The 19,973-nt window shown below is 41.4% G+C and overlaps 1 long non-coding RNA gene across 1 annotated transcript in view; it reads right to left on the minus strand.

Annotated features, from left to right (window-relative positions):
- Positions 1-2,003: 2,003 nt before the first annotated feature.
- The window catches only part of LOC144382095 (uncharacterized), a 79,760-nt gene continuing 61,790 nt past the window's right edge, over positions 2,004-19,973 (minus strand). The window contains exons 2-3 of the long non-coding RNA XR_013448499.1: positions 3,847-3,939; positions 2,004-2,454 (exon numbers count right to left, since the gene is read on the minus strand). This is a non-coding gene — a long non-coding RNA (uncharacterized LOC144382095). The remainder of the gene's footprint in view (positions 2,455-3,846; positions 3,940-19,973) is intronic.

Below are 19,973 nucleotides of genomic sequence, written 5' to 3' on the forward strand. Positions count from 1 at the left end.
CTAGGAGGCAGAGGTTTTCAATCATATGGATCATAGAACATTTTTTTCTGTTTTTTGTTTGTTTTGTTTTGTTTTTTTTGAGCACCAAGTATTCCTTAAATCCGAACCTTCTTTGAGAAGCCTAGCTTAGTGCATATATAATGAATGAGTTACACTCTTGGATAAGGGGATCTCAGAATCCAAAATGTGCTAGTACTATGGGAAAAGTGATTACATTCCCATTGCAATGCCTTACTCCCACCAGATATATGATAGAGCAATGATTATGAGAGTAAAGCATGCCAGTTGTTAAGATTTTGGAAAACAGATGGAAAAAGGTAGATAAGCCATTATCACAGCACTCAAGGATAATCAGGTAACATTTTAGTGTATTTGCTGTTAGTGTTTTTTTCTCTGTGTGGCAACATGTATTCCAAAGATGGTCACATCAATGCATATCCTATCCTACATGCTCTTTTTGCAAGGTGACATTGATACTCTTCTATTGAGAAATCTTTTGCTCCCTCCTCTTGAGTCTGGGCAGGCTTGGTGGGAGTGATGCTGTGTGCTTTAAAAGGTTAGGTTAGAGAATGATTTCTCTGGCTTTCTCGCTCTTGCTCTTGGGATGCTTGCCCTTCAATCCAGCCACCATGCTGTGAGTGAGCTCAAACTATCCTTTATAGGAAGACCAAAAGGAGAGACCCATATGGGGAAGAACCAAGACATCTAGTCAACAGCCAGCATCGACCACTAGTCATGTGATTGAGCAAAACATTGGATGATTCTGGGCCCAGGCTTCAAGGTGTCCCACTCAACATTGAGTGGAGGAAAAAGAAACTGTCCCCACTGAGCTGGGACCACATTACAGATTTATGGACAAAATAAATGTCGCTGTGTTAAGCTACTACGTTTTAGCAAAGTTTGTTACCCAGTGTGAGATAACGCATTGCACAAATACTTTAGAGTTTTTATACAGTTGGGATCATATAGTTCTTTTTCATGTCACAATATATTTTAAAGAGTTTTTCATTAACTGTCTTTTAAATCTTGGTTTTTATTTTTATGTTTTATTTTATTATGTTATGTTAGTCACCATACAATCTTGGTTTTTTTTTTTTTTTTTAAGATTTATTTATTTGACAGAGAGATAGTGAGAGAAGGAACACAAGCAGGGGGAGTGGGAGAGGGAGAAGCAGGCTTCCCGCTGAGCAGGGAGCCCGATGCGGGGCTCGATCCCAGGACCCCGGGATCATGACCCGAGCCGAAGGCAGACGCTTAACGACTGAGCCACCCAGGCGCCCCCAATCTTGGTTTTTAATCATAATGTCACTTTTCTTTTCGTTTATATCAGCTCTTGTTGCCAAATATCTAATGAGTGTTTATGATGTAATGTCAGGTGTAATCTAGAGTCTTAATGCAATTGATAATGGCAGTATCTTTTCTCTTTATTTGTTTCCAGGTGTCTCTTGAAAACTTGGACAGTTGTGTGCACTGTACAATTGGCAGTCTAGGAACTGGTTGACTTCTACTTGTTTTATTTTAAGGTTGGCCACAGTCCCATGATTCTTTGAGCCTTAGTGCTTTACTCCTGGAAATGTAAATCAGCTCCAATGTTTTATCTGGTGTTGGTTAATTGACACAGACTCTCTCTCTCTCTCCCCAGTGGTCATTTAAGGGAAGACTTGTTTTGAGCCAGAAGGTGAAAAGTCACATGCACTCATGAAACTCATGACAAGAGATAATAGTGATGTTAGTGGTCAGCAAATGTGAATTTTAAAGCAGATCTGAAAGAAAGAGAGAAATTACTTCTCCTGGTTTAAGGCATTCTATTTCTTTCTTAATAAGGCCATCAACTTTCAAATCAATGAGGTGTGGTCTGTTATCACTCAACAGAGTGAATGCCAACAACTCCCCTTCGTTTTGGTAAATACTGCAACCTTCAGGGAGGTGCTGTGCTCTGTATCTATGACACATTCACATGAGCATTACTCTTTTTTTTTTTTTTAAAGATTTTATTTATTTGACAGAGAGAGAGACACAGCGAGAGAAGGAACACAAGCAGAGGGTCAGAGGGAGAAGCAGGCTTCCTGGAGAGCAGGGAGCCCGATGCGGGGCTCGATCCCAGGACCCTGGGATCATGACCTGAGCCGAAGGCAGACGCTTAACGACTGAGCCACCCAGGCGCCCCGACATGAGCATTACTCTTATTCAGTGTTGTTGTGAAGATCTATGTAGAGCCGCTCATTGGGCATATAAGGCTTTATTGATTGTCTATTGCCAGGCGTTGTTATATACTGTGGATAAAAATGAATCCACACAATGCTTGTCTTCACAGAGTTCAAGCTTTGTAGAAGACCGTGTTTCTCTCGGGTTTCTTGTGTATTTCCCACAGTACAACCAGTGCCTGATCTCTACAGATTGTTCCAGTATCTCTGATTTCTTTCAGGGGACTTTGGTTTTCCATGTGCAATGTATCTGTTGATAAAAGAGCAACCCAAGTATTAACTGATCCTGAATTTTATTTTATTATTTTATTTATTTATTTATTTTTAAAGATTTTATTTATTTATTTGAGAGAGAGAGAATGAGAGAGAGAGAGCACATGAGAGGGGGAGGGTCAGAGGGAGAAGCAGACTCCCTGCTGAGCAGGGAGCCCTATACGGGACTCGATCCAGGGACTCCGGGATCATGACCTGAGCCGAAGGCAGTCGCTTAACCAACTGAGCCACCCAGGTGCCCTGATCCTGAATTTTAGATCATTCAAGTGGTAGTGATTAATGTTTGCCTTCAGGATGGCATTTTTATCTAATGGTCCCCTTCAGAGTTTGATAGAATTAAAAGAATAAGAAAATCTAGACTATAGTTCTGGCTTCATTTCCTAACTGTGCCATTTTGGGCAAGTTACTTTGGCCTGTGATTCTTTACCTGCATAATAAGGCTGCTTGAAGAAACATTTCTAGCTCAAGATTTTGTTTCTAGGTCTGATATCTGAAAAGCAAATCCACAGGATTGGATTAAGCAGTACTAGAATAGCAGACGAATAGAGTATATGTAATACCTCCTGTTGCAAACATCAACCTGCTACCAAGAATGGTCTCTAGTCATTTGATATGTCACCTATTGTCTCATGTGAGGACCATTTTCTGTTGGGCCTTACAGCCCTTCGACTGGAAATTAGAACTGTGTGAAAGTTGGCACCATACATGGAGGGGAAGGATTTATTGACCACAGACTATGAAGTGATTAGTCAGAGAGAGATGTAATGTAGCTCTTAAGTAGGTTGCAGTGTACTAGGCAAGGTGTGTATGATTGCCAGTTCTGATATAAATTATTCTTAGTTCAAAGTTGTTAAGATGAGAAAATAATTTATTGTTATTCGACTGTAGATACCATGCATAAGAGTAATCAGTAATTACTTCAGTATCAGTACTCTGTATCTTTACTAGTTCTCTCATGTCTCTTCACTGAACTGTCATGGCTTTGACTTTGGAATACAACCACTAGCTATCCTTTATGAAAATACTTTAGGTATGATCTACAGAATGATGGTCCAAAGAAGGCAGTTTAGGGAAAGTCATTCCTCTTTGCTTTGATAGCTTTTAGTAGATACCCTTGTGTAGCATCTCTCACATTGTTATTCTAATTCACTGTTGACTTGTCTGTCTTGTGTACTGGGCTCTGGACTTCTCCGGCTAGGAATAAGGGCTTACTCATTTTTACATTCTCAGTGGAGCTTACTATATAATAAGTACTCGGCCATGTGTATTGGTTAAATGAATTAACAAACATCAGTATTGCAATTACTCATTTTAAACTCTCTGTTGAAAAACAAAGTGTAACTTTAACAAGTATTTGTTGTATACCTACTATATTTATGACACTGCTGCAAATCTGTAACTTGCAGTTAATGATTATGGTGTGTAATTTTATCTGAAGTCATTGTCACAATATCATCAGTACCTGTAAAGCAAATAAAAATCATGATTATTTGCTCCCTCTTTTAAAAGAGGTCAAATGCACTTGCAGATTAAATGTATGTGATGCAGCTTCCTTGCAGTGATGTGTTCCTTTTTTCCAAAGCCAGCTTCCTTTTTTGAAAGCAGGGAGTGCCCGTGATTTATGTTCTGCTCACTTCCCTGGTCTATGTGGGACATCAGGTAATGAAGTAGGTCAGTAGCTCTTTGAGGCACTGACATTTTCTTGATTTCAAAAGAGAAGATTGGGTGGGACTTGGGGGGGAATCTGTTATTTTTCAGGTACTGAAGAGATGCACTTATTTATTTATTTTTTTTAAATTGTAGCACTAAAGTATTTTTTTTTTTAATTTTATTATGTTATGTTAGTCACCATACAATACATCATTGGTTTATGATGTGGTGATCCACGATCCATTGTTTTCGTATAACACCCAGTGCTCCATGCAGTACATGCCCTCCTTAATACCCATCACCGGGCTAACCAATCCCTCCTCCCCCCTCCCCTCTAAAACCCTGTTTGTTTCTCAGAGTCCATAGTCTCTCATGGTTCATCTCTCCCTCCAATTCCACCCCCCCTCATTTTTCCCTTCCTTCTCCTAATGTCCTCCATGCTATTCCTTATGTTCCACAAAAAAGTGAAACCATATGATAATTGACTTTCTCTGCTTGACTTATTTCACTTAGCATAATCTCCTCCAGTCCCATCCATGTTGATGTAAAAGTTGGGTATTCATCTTTTCTGATGGCTGAGTAATATTCCATTGTATATATGGACCACATCTTCTTTATCCATTCATCCGTTGAAGGGCATCTCGGCTCTTTCCACAGTTTGGCTATTGCGGACATCAGCACTAAAGTATTTTAACAGATTTTAGAAACATATGTTTGGAGCTAACATCTTTGGCATTTAGGAAATACATTTAAATGATATGACAATACATCAAGAATGGTACCAGGTAGAGTAAGGCTGAACCTAGAATATTTAATTTGTTCACTAGTCACGTGTCTGTTATTCTCTCCGTAACTTTATGAAATGGAGACAGATAGTTCTAAACACTCTTATAAGGAAAGATGCTACAAGAAGTCAAAAAATTGTGTTGGTATAGGGCTTTTTACTTATGATGGTTAATTTTATGTGTCAGTTTGGCTAGGATACAAGGTGCCCAGATATTTGATCAAACATTGCTCTGGTTGTTTCTGTGACGGTGTTTTAAGAGAGATGAACATTTAAATTGGTGAACTTTGAGTAAAGCAGATTGCTCTCATAATGTGAGTGGGCCTCACCCAATCAGTTGAAGACAAAAAAGCTGACCTTCTCAAAATAAGAGAGAATTCTCCAGCAGACAGCCAACTTCACCTGCAATATCAGCTCTTCCTGGCTCTATAGCAGACAGCCTTTGGACTCAAACTGGCAGATTGGCTTTCCTGGGTCTCCAGCCTGCTGGCCCACCCTGAAAATTTGGACTTGCTAGCCTCCATAATAGGGTGAGCCAATTCCTGATTTCATATATATACATATATTTCCGATTGGTTGTGGTTCTCTGGAGAACCCTGACTAATACATTACTTTACCTTGTCTGTTTTCAACACTCAAAAGATGGTTTCCATGAGTTCCAATACATATTACATGAAAAATAGAAAGCCAATAGGAGTATAGGAAATAACAGGGAGAGTACGGAGATTCTGTTTATAAGGTGGATTGGAGGTTAGTGTAGTGTAAAAAGGGATCCTAAAACATCCAGAAAGGAGGTATACCTTACAAAAAACAGACAGCATCAACCAAACCTAATGTCATTCAGCCATTTCCCCCCTTTTGTTACTTTGTTGAGTTTAAAAATCCCTGCCCGAGACCATCTCCATCATATAAGACTTAACTACATTCCTATCTGTCCCGCTGTGCAAACGGTTTAGGAGCCCATTTTCTGCTCATACAATACACCAAGTACCTGTCTGCTTTGTCTTAGTGTCCCCATGGGCCCTGAAACATGTTGCTTGTTGCTCCAAGGGAACACAATAAATATGTGTCAAATAGATGAAGAAACAAATGTAGGTTTTGACTTTACCAAGATATCTTCCAGCCTGAAAGAAAATCCTGCAAATAATCCTACTATGTTCATAGCAAAGATGATACTGTTGTTCATTTACATGAGATGAATGCCAGTTGGAGAGCTTAAAATAAACCGCGGTCACCATTATTTGACTCTTCATGAAGTAACTAATGGGAAGATGATCGGGATTGGTAAAAGTTTTGAATGATTCTTTTAAGAACTTAGTGTAAAGGGTTATTTTTCCTGACCTTGGAAGCATCATTCCATCAACGTTGTGCTGAGTTTCAGGATGATTCTGGCCCTGGGTAGACCCACTGACAGGGGATGGAGGGGAGAGATGGATGAAGAAACTGATGTGGAAGAGCAGTGGTGGTGTGCTTGCAAAGCTGGTTTGTCCTCTCCTAAAGCTGTTGATTACATCATGCTTTTTGCTCTTTTACTCTCACTTTTCATTGTCTGTTGGTTATACTGCTTCCTATTGTAGCATGATCATTTACTCACAAGTTAAAAAGATATAGAGAAAAAGGGTGGGGGGACAGAGAGAGAGAGAAAAAGAGAGAGAGAGAAAGCACCAGTCACAGAGGAAGCTTATTCTCATCAACTTGACATTTCTCATGCCCCAGAGGTGGAGTTTGCCAACTATTCTGACATGGAGTCACATTTAATAGTAATAATTTCCACCTGCTGTCATGCAGTCTCAGTTCTGCATACAGGTGGTGGTTTTATTTTTTTCCATCCAAGACTCTTCGGGCACCCTAGAGACATTAATTAGGCCCTGGACCTCTTTGAAGTTGATCTTATACCCATACATTCATGATGAAATGCAGAAGAGGAGAGGTTAATTGAGTAAGACCAAGACCACACAGAAATTCCATGAAAGAGCCAGGAAGGCGATGGCTTCCCGGTCTGGGGCAAAAACAAGGAAACACTGAGAAGAGATGCCTGTTTGCCAGGTGCTTTCAATTCACCTGAAATTTCCATCCCCCATTTCATTTAAAAAGTCAGCTACCCTCTTCCTTCCTTCCCTCAACATCCTACACAAAAGAAGCCTCAAGAACTACAGAGTAATTACCATCCATTTCAGGGTGTGTTACCCTGCAGCTTACAGAGCCCAAAGGTTCTCTGGGAACGTTTGTAATGGGTGCACCTGACTCTGTTCTTCTGTGGATACATTCTCGTTCAGACTGCTGTTTCCTTCCTTTCTTTCTTTCTTTCTTTCTTTCTTTCTTTCTTTCTTTCTTTCTTTCTTTCTTTCTTTCTTTCTTTTTCTTTCTTTTCTTTTCTTTCTTTTTCTTTTTTCTTTCTTTCTTTCTTTCTTTTCCTTTCCTTTCCTTTCTTTTCTTTTCTTTTCTTTTCTTCTCTTTTCTTTTCTTTTCTTTCTTTCTTTATGGTAATCTTCCAGTTATCTTCCCACGATGAAATCCAGGTAGGAGAATATAAAGTTTACTAAAATTACTCAGGGCAAGGGTTTCACTTTCCTCCCACTTAAATTGTGCAGAGATTAGTCGCTCTGAGAAAGCAAAAACAGTAGGTCTCTAGGTGAAGAAAAGAAAGGAATGGCAGGTTGAGTCAATGAGCACGAGGAAAGAGACTCTCAATAAAAGTAATACCTTTTGTATTCTTGAGCTTCTATTACACTCTGCAGTACTGTCTCTTCCCTCCAAACCATCCCAGGGTCACTGAGGGAGGGACTTGGGAAGGAGCCTTGTGCGTTGGCCTGCCCATCCCCCCATGCAGCTCCTGGTGGGAGAGAGGTTTTTTTTTGTTTTTTTGGACCCTTAACCAGAAACCAAGAAAGTGAGGCTGTGTCCAGGATGCCTAAGACAGGGAGGGCTGCCCCACAAAAGACAGGAAACTCGGTAAGCATTTGTTGGAGGAGTCACCATTCAAAGCCATGGTTTTGTGCACACTCAGAAGGGAGCGGTATGGTTTGGTAGGCAGGGGAGCATCAGATTCTAGGTCGCTCCGGGACATTGCAGGGGAGCGCAGACAGAGCCCACGGTGGGGCAATGAGAAAACCAAGCGGCAGCAAATCGCTTTTAGAGTGAGGGAAGGTTTACATGAACAAATAATACGAAGGAAAAATGGAAGAAAGCAGACCAGACTGAGCACAAAGACACAAAAGAATTAATTCTTTTTTTAATGAAGTGGGAGCAAAAAACGTGCCATACACAGATGAAAAGCTTTCCTTCTCGGAGAAAAGCCCTCAGTGATACAGGTACCAGGTTTCCTGGCAAGGGCACAGCTAATATTTATTTGAAGGCTGATTTTGATGAGAGGAGCCAACAGGGACCCTAAAATACATCAGGCTGTGTTTGGCGCGCTCCTGTGCCCCAAGCCGCACCATCCCTCCTCGGGGGAGTTGGGAGCTGCCCCCAGCCTCTTGGGTGCCCCACACCTCCCACCCTTCTGTGCACACAAAGAAAGGCAAGAGCTTCTGCCCACAGCCACACAACTGCACAGCTGCTTCGGGGAGGACAGAATGCCATTTTGGCTGGAGCTGGATGAAGTTGCTGCCAATTTCCTCAAAGTTTGCCCTCTCTTTCAAAATTCAGAATAACAGCACACAAACACTCTCAGGTCCTCCTGGCTGCGTTCCCTTTCTGGAGTAATTAGTTGAAATGCACATTATGTTCTCACCTCAGCCTGAGTTTCCATGGTGTCCCTGCTGCTTGCCTTAAGCAGAACCTCCTGTGGGCTGCTTGCAAGGGACCTGGTGCCTTGCTCCCCAAGGCTGGTGCTGGGCCTTCTCGGGGAGCTCGTGGAGGATGAGGGGAATGGTCATTGGTTTCCAGTTGGGATCTGCCAAAGGCTTTGACCCAGCCAACTTTTGTCTGGGAGAGCTCCCAGTTCCCCTGGGTTATAAAATAAGAAAAATGTTGCTTCCTCTCTCTTCAGAGGGATGGCTGGAGGAGTCATGGCTTGGGGGTAGGTAAAGAGAGAGGGCAGGCAAATGTGAGAGCCTGAAAAGTCCCACAGAGGGATTTGGAGTTAATGTAATAAACAATAGGAAGCTATCAGGGTTTTGAAACAGCAATAGGATGCGGGAAAGCAAAATGAGTTAGGTGGGAGGGTAGGTAGGGGGAGTCAGTAAGTTAGGGCCCAGGACGAGGTGGCCAGCTCTATGACATTCCTGGTATGTGGTCCTGAGGGCTAGATTTTGGTTACGGGTCTGGCTATGGAAGAGGAAGAGGAGTTAGCAGAGTTTGGTCCAGTGGCAGCCTATTCTCAAAGTTTGGTCCCTTGGCCCTACCCCAGGCTGCTGAGCCAGAAACTCTAGGGTGGAGCCCAGCCATCTGTGTTTCAACAAGCCTTCCTGATGGTTCCAATGCAAGCTAAAGTTTGAGAATCACAGCTGTATAGGCTGGGCAGATCATAAACACAGGGGTTGGGAGAACTTGGGCTCTACTGATTCTGAATAATGGTTAAATGGCATTAAATAAAACACCACTTAATCTTCAGGGATCTGAGTCTCTCTCTCTCTTTTTTTTTTTAGAGAGAGAGAGAAAGATGGGGGCAGGGGCAGTGGAAGAAGGGGAGAGAGCATCTTAAGCAGGCTTCACACCCAGCACAGAACCTGACATGGTGCTCAATCTCACAACCCTGAGCTCATGACGTGAGCCGAAATCAAGAGTCAAACATTTCACCAAGTGAGCAACTCAGGCACCCCCAGGGTTCTGAATCTCTTATCTCTAAAATGTAGCGCATCAGCCAGGAGTTGTGTTTTGCTACATATAAAAGAAAGCCCCAAATAACAGCAGGCTAAACACCAAAGGCATTACTCTTTCACGTAAAAGGAGCATGGAGTTAGGTCATCCAGCACTGGGATGGCAGCTTAACAGCATCGTGGAGACACAGACCCATCTCTCTTTTGCTCTGCCATCCTCGGTATGAGTCTATTAGTTTCCTATAGCTGCTATAACAAATGACTGCAAACCCAGGAGCTTAAAAACAGTGCAGGGCGCCTGGGTGGCTCAGTTGGTTAAGCGACTGCCTTCAGCTCAGGTCATGATCCTGGAGTCCCTGGATTGAGTCCTGCATCGGGCTCCCTGCTTGGCAGAGAGTCTGCTTCTCCCTCTGACCCTCCCCTCTCTCATGTGCTCTCTCTCATTCTCTCTCTGAAATAAATAAATAAAATCTTAAAAAAAAAAAAAAAAACCGGTGCAAATTTACTTATATTACGGTTCTCGAGGTCAGGATTTCAAATCCTCCCTGGGCTACAATCAGGGGTCAGCAGGGCTGCATTCCTTCGGGACACTCTAAGGGGAAAACTTTCCTTGCCTTTTGCAGCTTCCAGAGGCTGCTCATGGCCTCCTGCTCCATCCTTCAAAGCCAGCAGCGTCATCCTTACTCAGCCATCTCTCAGCTTTTCTTCTGTTTCCCACTTCTTTTAAGGATTCTTGTGATTATTTGGGACCTGCCTGGGCAATTCACAATAATCTCTCTACTTTGAGGTCAGTTGATCAGTAACGTTTATCCCATCTATAACCTTGATTCCGCTTTTATTTATAGTTCCAAGGATTTGGACATGGACATCTTTGTCAGGGGCATTATTTTGCCTTTCATTCTCAAGTTCTGCTCATGGTCCTAAATCACTACTACAATTTCTACTGTCATGTCAGATTTCCAGGCAGCAGGAAAGAGGAAGTCGGAAGGACAGAAGAGGCACTTGCCAACTGAGCTAGCTCCTACAGAACATCACTGCCAACCTCTCCTTAGCCAGAACTTAGTCATATGGCCACACCTACCTTCAAGGGGGGCTGGGAAATGTGGTCTTTTTTTCCTAGTGGCAAAGTGTCCCACTAAAATTAAGATTCTGTTTCTACGGAAGAAGGGGGAAGTAACTACTGAGTAGGTAACTAGCAGCTTCTGCTACATAGAGGCAGATGGAGGGAAGGTCTTGATTGTCTCCTAAGTTCCTTCCTCCTCTAATGATTACAGGACCCTCTAGAGTTAAGGAATGACAGGTTTTTTTTTTTTTTTTAAGACTTTTTATTTATTTATTTGAAAGAGTGAGAGAGAAAGAGAGAGAGAGTGCACAAGTGGAGGGAGAAGCAGAGGGATAGAGAGAGGGACAGAGAGAGGGACAGGGAGAGGGACAAGCAGACTCCTTGTCAAGCTCAGAGCCCAATGAAGGTCCCAATCCCAGGAACCTGAGATCATGACCTGAGCTGAAGTCAGATGCTTCACCGACTGAGCCACCCAGGCGCCCCAGGAATGACCGTTTTAAGTTGAGAAATGAGACACTAGAGTAGAAGAAAGAAGGAAGTCCTTGTTTGACATTATCTTCTTTTCTTCAGGGGCAATGGCATTCATTTATATATTATTGAGCATCTTTAAGGAACCAGACACATTACATACATTTGTCCTTACATATGTGCCAAGCAAAAAGGAACCTTATGGTGGCTCATTCCTCTTTTAGCCCTACAGAAAAATGTTTTCATTGTTGAGCAAATAAATTGCCATTTTTGATTGCAATGAAAGCTGGGGACCAGAGATTTACCCTAGGGAATGTATCACCTCTCCTTTCCAGAGGTATAGCTGCATTTGTAACGATGCCCTACCCTCCCAACCAGACCACATACAGGTGACTAATATGATATCTTTCAACAACCATCTTCTCAAGGATAGAGACCCTGTCTTGTTCAATAGTGTTCAGTATAGGCCGATGCATAGGGAATAAGCAGGTTTGCAATACTTTTCTTTAAGAGAATGAATAAATGAATGTTATATGGCAATCCACTGACCTATTACCTTTATATGGCTTTGATTTTGAACAAGCTATTCTATGAGCCTTTTTTAAACATTTTAAAGCCTTCTCTACTGATTTGGTGAAGAATCTACGGATTTGTCTTCAGACTCTCTATTTTGGAAGATATTTACCCTGTCAATATATTTCTCATTCGGGGCATGAAACTACTTACTTCTTTCCTTATGGTTTAGCTAAGAGTATGAAACAAAGTCTACCAGGCATGAGGGACCCGGGCAGCTGCTGACAGAGATCTTGCTTGCCATTTCTTTCTTGAAGTGGGGCTTTCTTGCCTGACGTGACTGCTCCTGGAGCCAGGGGGGTGTTATTAGAGAAGCGGTTGTACTTTATGATGGGAACGTATGGACGGCAGGGAAGGGAAGCCTTCCACAGGAATGGTCTAATATAAACAACAATAACCATAATAATAATCTGGGCTTTTATGGGAGCTTTCATCGAGGAACCAAAAACACATTACGAGCATTAACTCATTAATCTTCACAGCGCCCCTGTGAGGGAGAATTAAGTGTAAGTAATCATAATTATTACTGTCATTATCCTTCAAACAATTCCCAGATGTGCTGTGGCTGAACTGGCGTACTTCGGGCATTTTTTTTTTTTTAATAGAGACCCTAGACTTGGCAGGAATTCATCTCTCTCTCGCTCTCTCTTCCCCATTCTCCTTCTCTCTCTTTTTTCTTACTCCCTCTGACTTACCAAATACATATGGAATTTTTAAATTTGTGGGACCCCTGGAAGAAATGGGTGGAAAATAATTTCCAGTCCACGGTGGTCCCCTTGGCTTTGCTCTTGCCCATTAGAAGGCTTCAGTGGCTGCAGTGGATCCAGACCCAGGCCTCCAGAGCTGATTACAGATTTCATTTTTAAACTATGTATGTTGTTTATGATTTCAGCCTTATCTCTTCAGGTAAAGTCTTGAGAAGTTTCATTTTACATGTAGCATCCTGTTTCCTCTTAACCATTTAAATGAGAACAGTGTCCTGAGCACCAAGCACAAGAAGCTTCAGCTCAATTGGCAGCATCCTCTGCATGTGACTACAAGCACTGCGTCTACCCCACAGGTGCAATCCTACCTGTGCACTCAAGCAATCACTCAGTTCTTGGGGAAACAACTCACCTCGGTGTTCCAGAATAATCGTAAGAGACATAGGAGAAAGAGCACTCGATTATTTTCAGGGTGAAAACGGATGAATCCGCTGATGAGAAATACCAAAAGGATGCAAGGATGCACACATTGTTTTGTAGCTTCTGTATATTTTTAAATTGTGCTTTTGTTTTAGGATTACATAAGTAGTGTGCATGATAAAAAAGTTGGAAAATGTTGGAAAGTCTAAAGAAAAAAGAAGCCGCCTGTAAACCCAGTAGTGAGAGTTAAGTATTGTAACATCTTTGTGTATTTCCTTGGATTCTTTTGATGTTGATGTGAAAGCAGGAGGACACTGACATTTGCCTTGTTCTTTGGTTTCTGGAATTGGATAAAACATGAGATGTGTCTGTGGAAGTTTGGGTACTCAGCTATGGAACCCGGAAGACGCCATGTTTAGCACTGGGAAGGCTGAAGTCGAACTCAAGGCCGAAGTTGTAATACAGTCCAAGCCCTTAGGTATGTGGTGTGCAGTTGGCACTGTCTACCTGGGCAGTCTTCTCCTACTCCCCCAGGGGCTCGCGAAGCTCCCGCAATTCCCCTCTTCCTTTTGTTCCTTGAATTAACCAAGCTTGTTCCAACCAACCCAAGTTCTGGGACTTGGAATGTGCCATTCCTACTTTCTGGAATATTCTCCCTTCGGGTCCTTTATGGCTTTGTGTTCACATGGCTGACTCCTTCCCATTACTCAGATCTGGACTTATATGTCACTTCTTTGATAAGTCATCCCTGCATGCAGTGTCTCACGTGGCTGGTCTCTTCTCTGGTCCCCCTCTGTGACATGACCCACTTTGATTTCCTTCTCTGAATGTGTAATATTCTTTATTTTTTATGATTACTATTTTCCCTTATATACTTTTTTATTGTCAGTCTCTCCCAACTTGCAAGCTCCATGAGGGTGGAGATCTTGACTGTGTTGTTCTCTCTAGCCTCTGAGTCTAGAACAGTGCCTGACACACAGAGGGTGCTTAATAAAAACTATTGCATTTGCATAAGGAGAAGGCTCGAGAAGACATGGGAGAGATGTCCAAAGAGATCTCTGAAGGTAGAGGTGAACATTCGCATCAGAATACAAAAACTGCATGGCAGGAAAAGAAAAGAAAATGTAAAACACCTAGTTAGCAAATACCTATAACAGCCTCAGAAGGGAGAAACTAGGTTCCATTTTAAGGGAGAAAAATAGAAGTAGTGAAGGTCCAATATATTTGTAGGAGCTTGTAGGTGAGGCTAAAAGAAAGAGACGAAGTGTTGGAGACATACCTTGGAGCTTTCACTCTAATTCAATTTAGGACGTGTTGACAATTTAGGAAACATACATGTCGGGCAGGTGGGAATGGGAGCATCTGAACGGCAGCAAAATACAGATGAGCAAGGAAGGAAAAAGAGGTCAAATTACGAGCAGTCTTGGTGGGGACAAAATGACGTGCTTAGTGCTTTAGATGTTTAGAACTTTGAGGGAGATAAGGAGCAACGAAGAGAAGAATTTGGGTGAGGAGAAAAGTAAGGGAGGGGTGAGAACTCTTGCCTTGAAAAGACAGTTTTCCCTTTGAAGATAGTGACAAGATCTCGGGTAAAGATGGAGAAGAGAGGTGGATAAGGACGATATCAAAGGTCTCAAGCAGAAAGAGTCATCTTGGGCTGTAGGCGTAGGATTCCATCAGAGAGGCTATTTAGCAAGGAGAATGGCAGAATTAAAGAGAGAAGTTCACGGAGGTTAGTAATTATAGGACAAACTGGAGGAGATAAATATCTTCTCCGTATATTACATCATTGTTAAATCTCAATAATTTAAAATATAATTAACCTTTAATAATGCCTTAGATTTAATAATAGAGTTATTGCATGGGAATTGTCTACAAATCATTATACATCCATTTGTTTAGGTTTACCATCCAGGTAATAAAGCTCAGGCAGTGTGGTGTGGAGTCTAGAGTGTGCCTGTTAAGTGTCTCACGCAATGTAATTGATTGTAAAATCCACTTCAAATCACACCAAATAAAGAACATTTTACAACAAATTAATTAAAATGAAAATTTCTCTTTCAGCTGTCATTTCCTAATTTTTCTCCTTCTTCCCTCCAAATGTCTAGTAGGAAAAACACGACGTTTTACTACTTCAGGAATTATAAAATGAGATCTGTTGTAGTAATCCTGTTTTGTCTCTGGAACCCAGAATATTGGGTTACAATTTCTCAAGAAGACAAAAAATGTTCACCTTAAAGGGAAAAGCTCATTTTCTTGGCACCTAGATTTTTGGGGGACTAGACGAGGGCTCCCCAAATATCAAAATCACCCCCTTTCCCAAATATATTTTTGACTCAATACCTGCAAACTCAAAGGTATGTTTAGGTGGTAATACGAGCAGATCTAAACTCTTCTTCTCTGTTGCCAATTATTTATTTATTTATTTATTTTAGAGAGCAAGTGAGCAGGGGGAGGAGCAGGGTTAGGAGCAGAGGGAGAGGGATAAGCTGACTCCGTGCTGAGCCGGGAGCCAGATGTGGGGCTTGATTCCATGACCCTGAGATCATGCCCTGAGCCGAAATCAAGAGTCAGAGGCTTAACTGACTGAGCCACCCAAGCACCCCCCCCATTATTATATTTTTAAAAATCCCACATTTTTGCCTCCACTTACAATGGGTTAAAATGTTTCTATATTCACTGCACAAACCAAATAGCCAAGCAGAGAGACATTTAAAGACTGAGAAAGGATGAAGAGTGCATGTTTAAGTGATAATGTGCTGATTAATTTCTCTTCAGAAGGCTTTGATATGTTATTACAAGCATTCAAGTCAGAACTGAAACATAAAATCTCAACTATGTAGGACCTGGATAGAATGGTAAAAATCACATTCTTACTCCATACATCAGGGAAATTCTGGAACAATTTAGATCTTAGCATATGCAGTTTAAATAGGAATCTGAGCTCTGCTGGTTGGATGACTCCGTGGCCTGTTCAGTCTTAACTTCCCAAAGCATGATATACTTGGTGTATGGTGGGTGTTCTATAATGAGTTCACAAATAAAAGAATAAATAGCAAAAGTCTTATGATTTGCTTTGTGACTCATAGAAGCAAAGTGTAATAATCTGGTTGAGACACATTCTTTTTTTTTTTTTTTTTAGTATTTTATTTGCTTGAGAGAGAGTGAGAGAGCGAGAGCACAGAGGGAGAGGGAGAAAGAAGCAGGCTCCCCGCTGAGCAGGGAGCCTGATGTGGGACTTGATCCCAGGACCCTGAGATCATGACCTGAGCTGAAGGCAGATGCTTCACCGACTGAGCCACCCAGGTGCCCTGGTTGAGACACATTCTTGTCACCAATAAATACGTATTGAACAACACAAGTTTGGATGGACTTCTCTCTCTTTCTCTGTCTCTCTTTTTTTATTATTGTTATGTTAATCACCATACATTACATCATTAGTTTTTGATGTAGTGTTCCATGATTCATTGTTTCTGCATAACACCCAGTGCTCCATGCAGAATGTGCCCTCTTTAATACCCATCACCAGGCTAACCCATCCTTCCACCCCCCTCCCCTCTAGAACCCTCAGTTTGTTTCTCAGAGTCCATCGTCTCTCATGGTTCGCCTCCCCCTCCGATTTCCCCCCCTTCATTCTTCCCCTCCTGCTATCTTCTTTTTTTTTTTTCTTTTTTCTTAACATATATTGCATTATTTGTTTCAGAGGTACAGATCTGTGATTCAACAGTCTTGCACAATTCACAGCGCTCACCATAGCACATACCCTCTCCAATGTCTATCACCCAGCCACCCCATCCCTCCCACCCCAACCCCCTCTCCAGCAACCCTCAGTTTGTTTCCTGAGATTAAGAATTCCTCATATCAGTGAGGTCATATGATACATGTCTTTCTCTGTTTGACTTATTTCGCTCAGCACTAATACCCTCCAGTTCCATCCACGTCGTTGCAAATGGCAAGATGTCATTCCTTTTGATGGCTGCATAATATTCCATTGTATATATATACCACATCTTCTTTATCCATTCATCTGTCGATGGACATCTTGGCTCTTTCCACAGTTTGGCTATTGTGGACATTGCTGCTATAAACATTGGGGTGCACGTAGCCTTTCGGGTCCCTACTTTTGTATCTTTGGGGTAAATACCCAGTAGTACAATTGCTAGATCGTAGGGTAGCTCTATTTTCAACTTTTTGAGGAACCTCCATACTGTTTTCTAGAGTGGTTGCACCAGCTTGCATTCCCACCAACAGTGTAGGGGGGTTCCCCTCTCTCCGCATCCCCGCCAACATCTGTCATTTCCTGACTTGTTAATTTTAGCCATTCTGACTGGTGTGAGGTGGTATCTCATTGAGGTTTTGATTTGGATTTCCCTGATGCCGAGCGATATTGAGCCCTTTTTCATGTGTCTGTTGGCCATTTGGATGTCTTCTTTGGAAAAATGTCTGTTCATGTCTTCTGCCCATTTCTTGATTGGATTCTTTGTTCTTTGGGTGTTGAGTTTAAGAAGTTCTTTATAGATTTTGGATACTAGCCCTTTATCTGATATGTCATTTGCAAATATCTTCTCCCATTCTGTCGGTTGTCTTTTGGTTTTGTTGACTGTTTCTTTTGCTGTGCAAAAGCTTGTTATCTTGATGAAGTCCCAATAGTTCATTTTTGCCCTTGCTTCCCTTGCCTTTGGTGATGTTTCTAGGAAGAAGTTGCTGTGGCTGAGGTCGAAGAGGTTGCTGCCTGTGTTCTCCTCTAGGATTTTGATGGACTCCTGTCTCACATTTAGGTCTTTCAACCATTTGGAGTCTATTTTTGTGTGTGGTGTAAGGAAATGGTCTGGTTTTGTTCTTCTGCATGTGGCTGTCCAATTTTCCCAACACCATTTGTTGAAGAGACTGTCTGTTTTCCATTGGACAATCTTTCCTGCTTTATGGAAGATTAGTTGACCATATAGTTGAGGGTCCATTTCTGGGCTCTCTATTCTGTTCCATTGATCTATGTGTCTGTTTTTGTGCCAGTACCATACTGTCTTGATGATGACAGCTTTGTAATAGAGCTTGAAGTTGGGAATTGTGATGCCACCAGCTTTGCTTTTCTTTTTCAACATTCCTCTGGCTATTCGGGGTCTTTTCTGGTTCCATACAAATTTTAGGATTATTTGTTCCATTTCTTTGAAAAAGGTGGATGGTATTTTGATGGGGATTGCTTTGAATGTGTAGATTGCTCTAGGTAGCATTGATATCTTCACAATATTTGTTCTTCCAATCCATGAGCATGGAACGTTTTTCCATTTCTTTGTGTCTTCCTCAATTTCTTTCATGAGTATTTTATAGTTTTCTGAGAACAGATCATTTGTCTCTTTGGTTAGATTTATTCCTAGGTATCTTATGATTTTGGGTGCACTTGTAAATGGGATCGACTCCTTAATTTCTCTTTCTTCTGGCTTGTTGTTGGTGTATAGGAATGCCACTGATTTCTGTGCATTGATTTTATATCCTGCCACTTTACTTAATTCCTGTATGAGTTCTAGCAGTTTTGGGGTGGAGTCTTTTGGGTTTTCCACATAAAGTATCATATCATCTGCAAAGAGTGAGAATTTGACTTTTTCTTTGCAGATTTGGATGCCTTTGATTTCTTTTTGTTGTCTGATTGCTGTGGCTAGGACTTCTAATACTATGTTGAATAGCCGTGGTGACAGTGGACATCCCTGCCACATTCCTGACCTTAGGGGGAAAGCTCTCAGTTTTTCCCCATTGAGAATGACATTCGCTGTAGGTTTTTCATAGATGGCTTTTATGATATTGAGGTATGTACCCTCTATCCCTATACTCTGAAGAGTTTTGATCAAGAAAGGATGCTGTACTTTGTCGAATGCTTTTTCTGCATCTATTGAGAGGATCATATGGTTCTTGATCTTTCTTTTATTAATGTATTGTATCACGTTGATTGATTTGCGGATGTTGAACCAACCTTGCAGCTCAGGGATAAATCCCACTTGGTTGTGGTGAATAATCCTTTCAATGTACTGTTGGATCCTATTGGCTAGTATTTTGGTGAGAATTTTTGCATCCATGTTCATCAAGGATATTGGTGTGTAATTCTCCTTTTTGATGGGGTCTTTGTTTGGTTTTGGGATCAAGGTAATGGTGGCCTCATAAAACGAGTTTGGAAGTTTTCCTTCCATTTCTATTTTTTGGAACAGTTTCAGAAGAATAGGTATTAATTCTTCTTTAAATATTTGGTAGAATTCCCCTGGGAAGCCATCTGGCCCTGGGCTTTTGGTTGTTGGGAGATATTTGATGATTGCTTCAATTTCCTTAGTGGTTATAGGTCTGTTCAGGTTTTCTATTTCTTCCTGGTTCAGTTTTGGTAGTTGATACATCTCTAGGAATGCATCCATTTCTTCCAGGTTATCTAATTTGCTGGCATAGAGGTGCTCATAATATGTTCTTATAATTGTTTGTATTTCTTTGGTGTTGGTTGTGATCTCTCCTCTTTCATTCATGATTTTGTTGATTTGGGTCACTTCTCTTTTCTTTTTGATAAGTCTGGCCAGGGGTTTATCAATCTTGTTAATTCTTTCAAAGAACCAGCTCCTAGTTTCGTTGATCTGTTCTACTGTTCTTTTGGTTTCTATTTCATTGATTTCTGCTCTGATCTTTATTATTTCTCTTCTTCTGCTGGGTTTAGGCTTTATTTGCTGTTCTTTCTCCAGCCCCTTTAGGTGTAGGGTTAGGTTGTGTACTTGAGACCTTTCTTGTTTCTTGAGAAAGGCTTGTATTGCTATATACTTTCCTCTTAGGACTGCCTCTGCTGTATCCCAAAGATTTTGAACAGTTGTATTTTCATTTTCATTGGTTTACATGAATTTTTTTAAATTCTTCTTTAATTTCCTGGTTGACGCATTCATTCTTTAGTAGGATGTTCTTTAGTCTCCATGTATTTGAGTTCTTTCCAACTTTCCTCTTGTGATTGAGTTCTAGTTTCAAAGCATTGTGGTCTAAAAATAGGCAGGGAATGATCCCAATGTTTTGGTATTGGTTGAGACCTGATTTGTGACCTAGGATGTGATCTATTCTGGA

The sequence above is a fragment of the Halichoerus grypus genome, chromosome 6, assembly GCF_964656455.1.
Source record: "Halichoerus grypus chromosome 6, mHalGry1.hap1.1, whole genome shotgun sequence".
NCBI lineage: Eukaryota > Metazoa > Chordata > Mammalia > Carnivora > Phocidae > Halichoerus > Halichoerus grypus.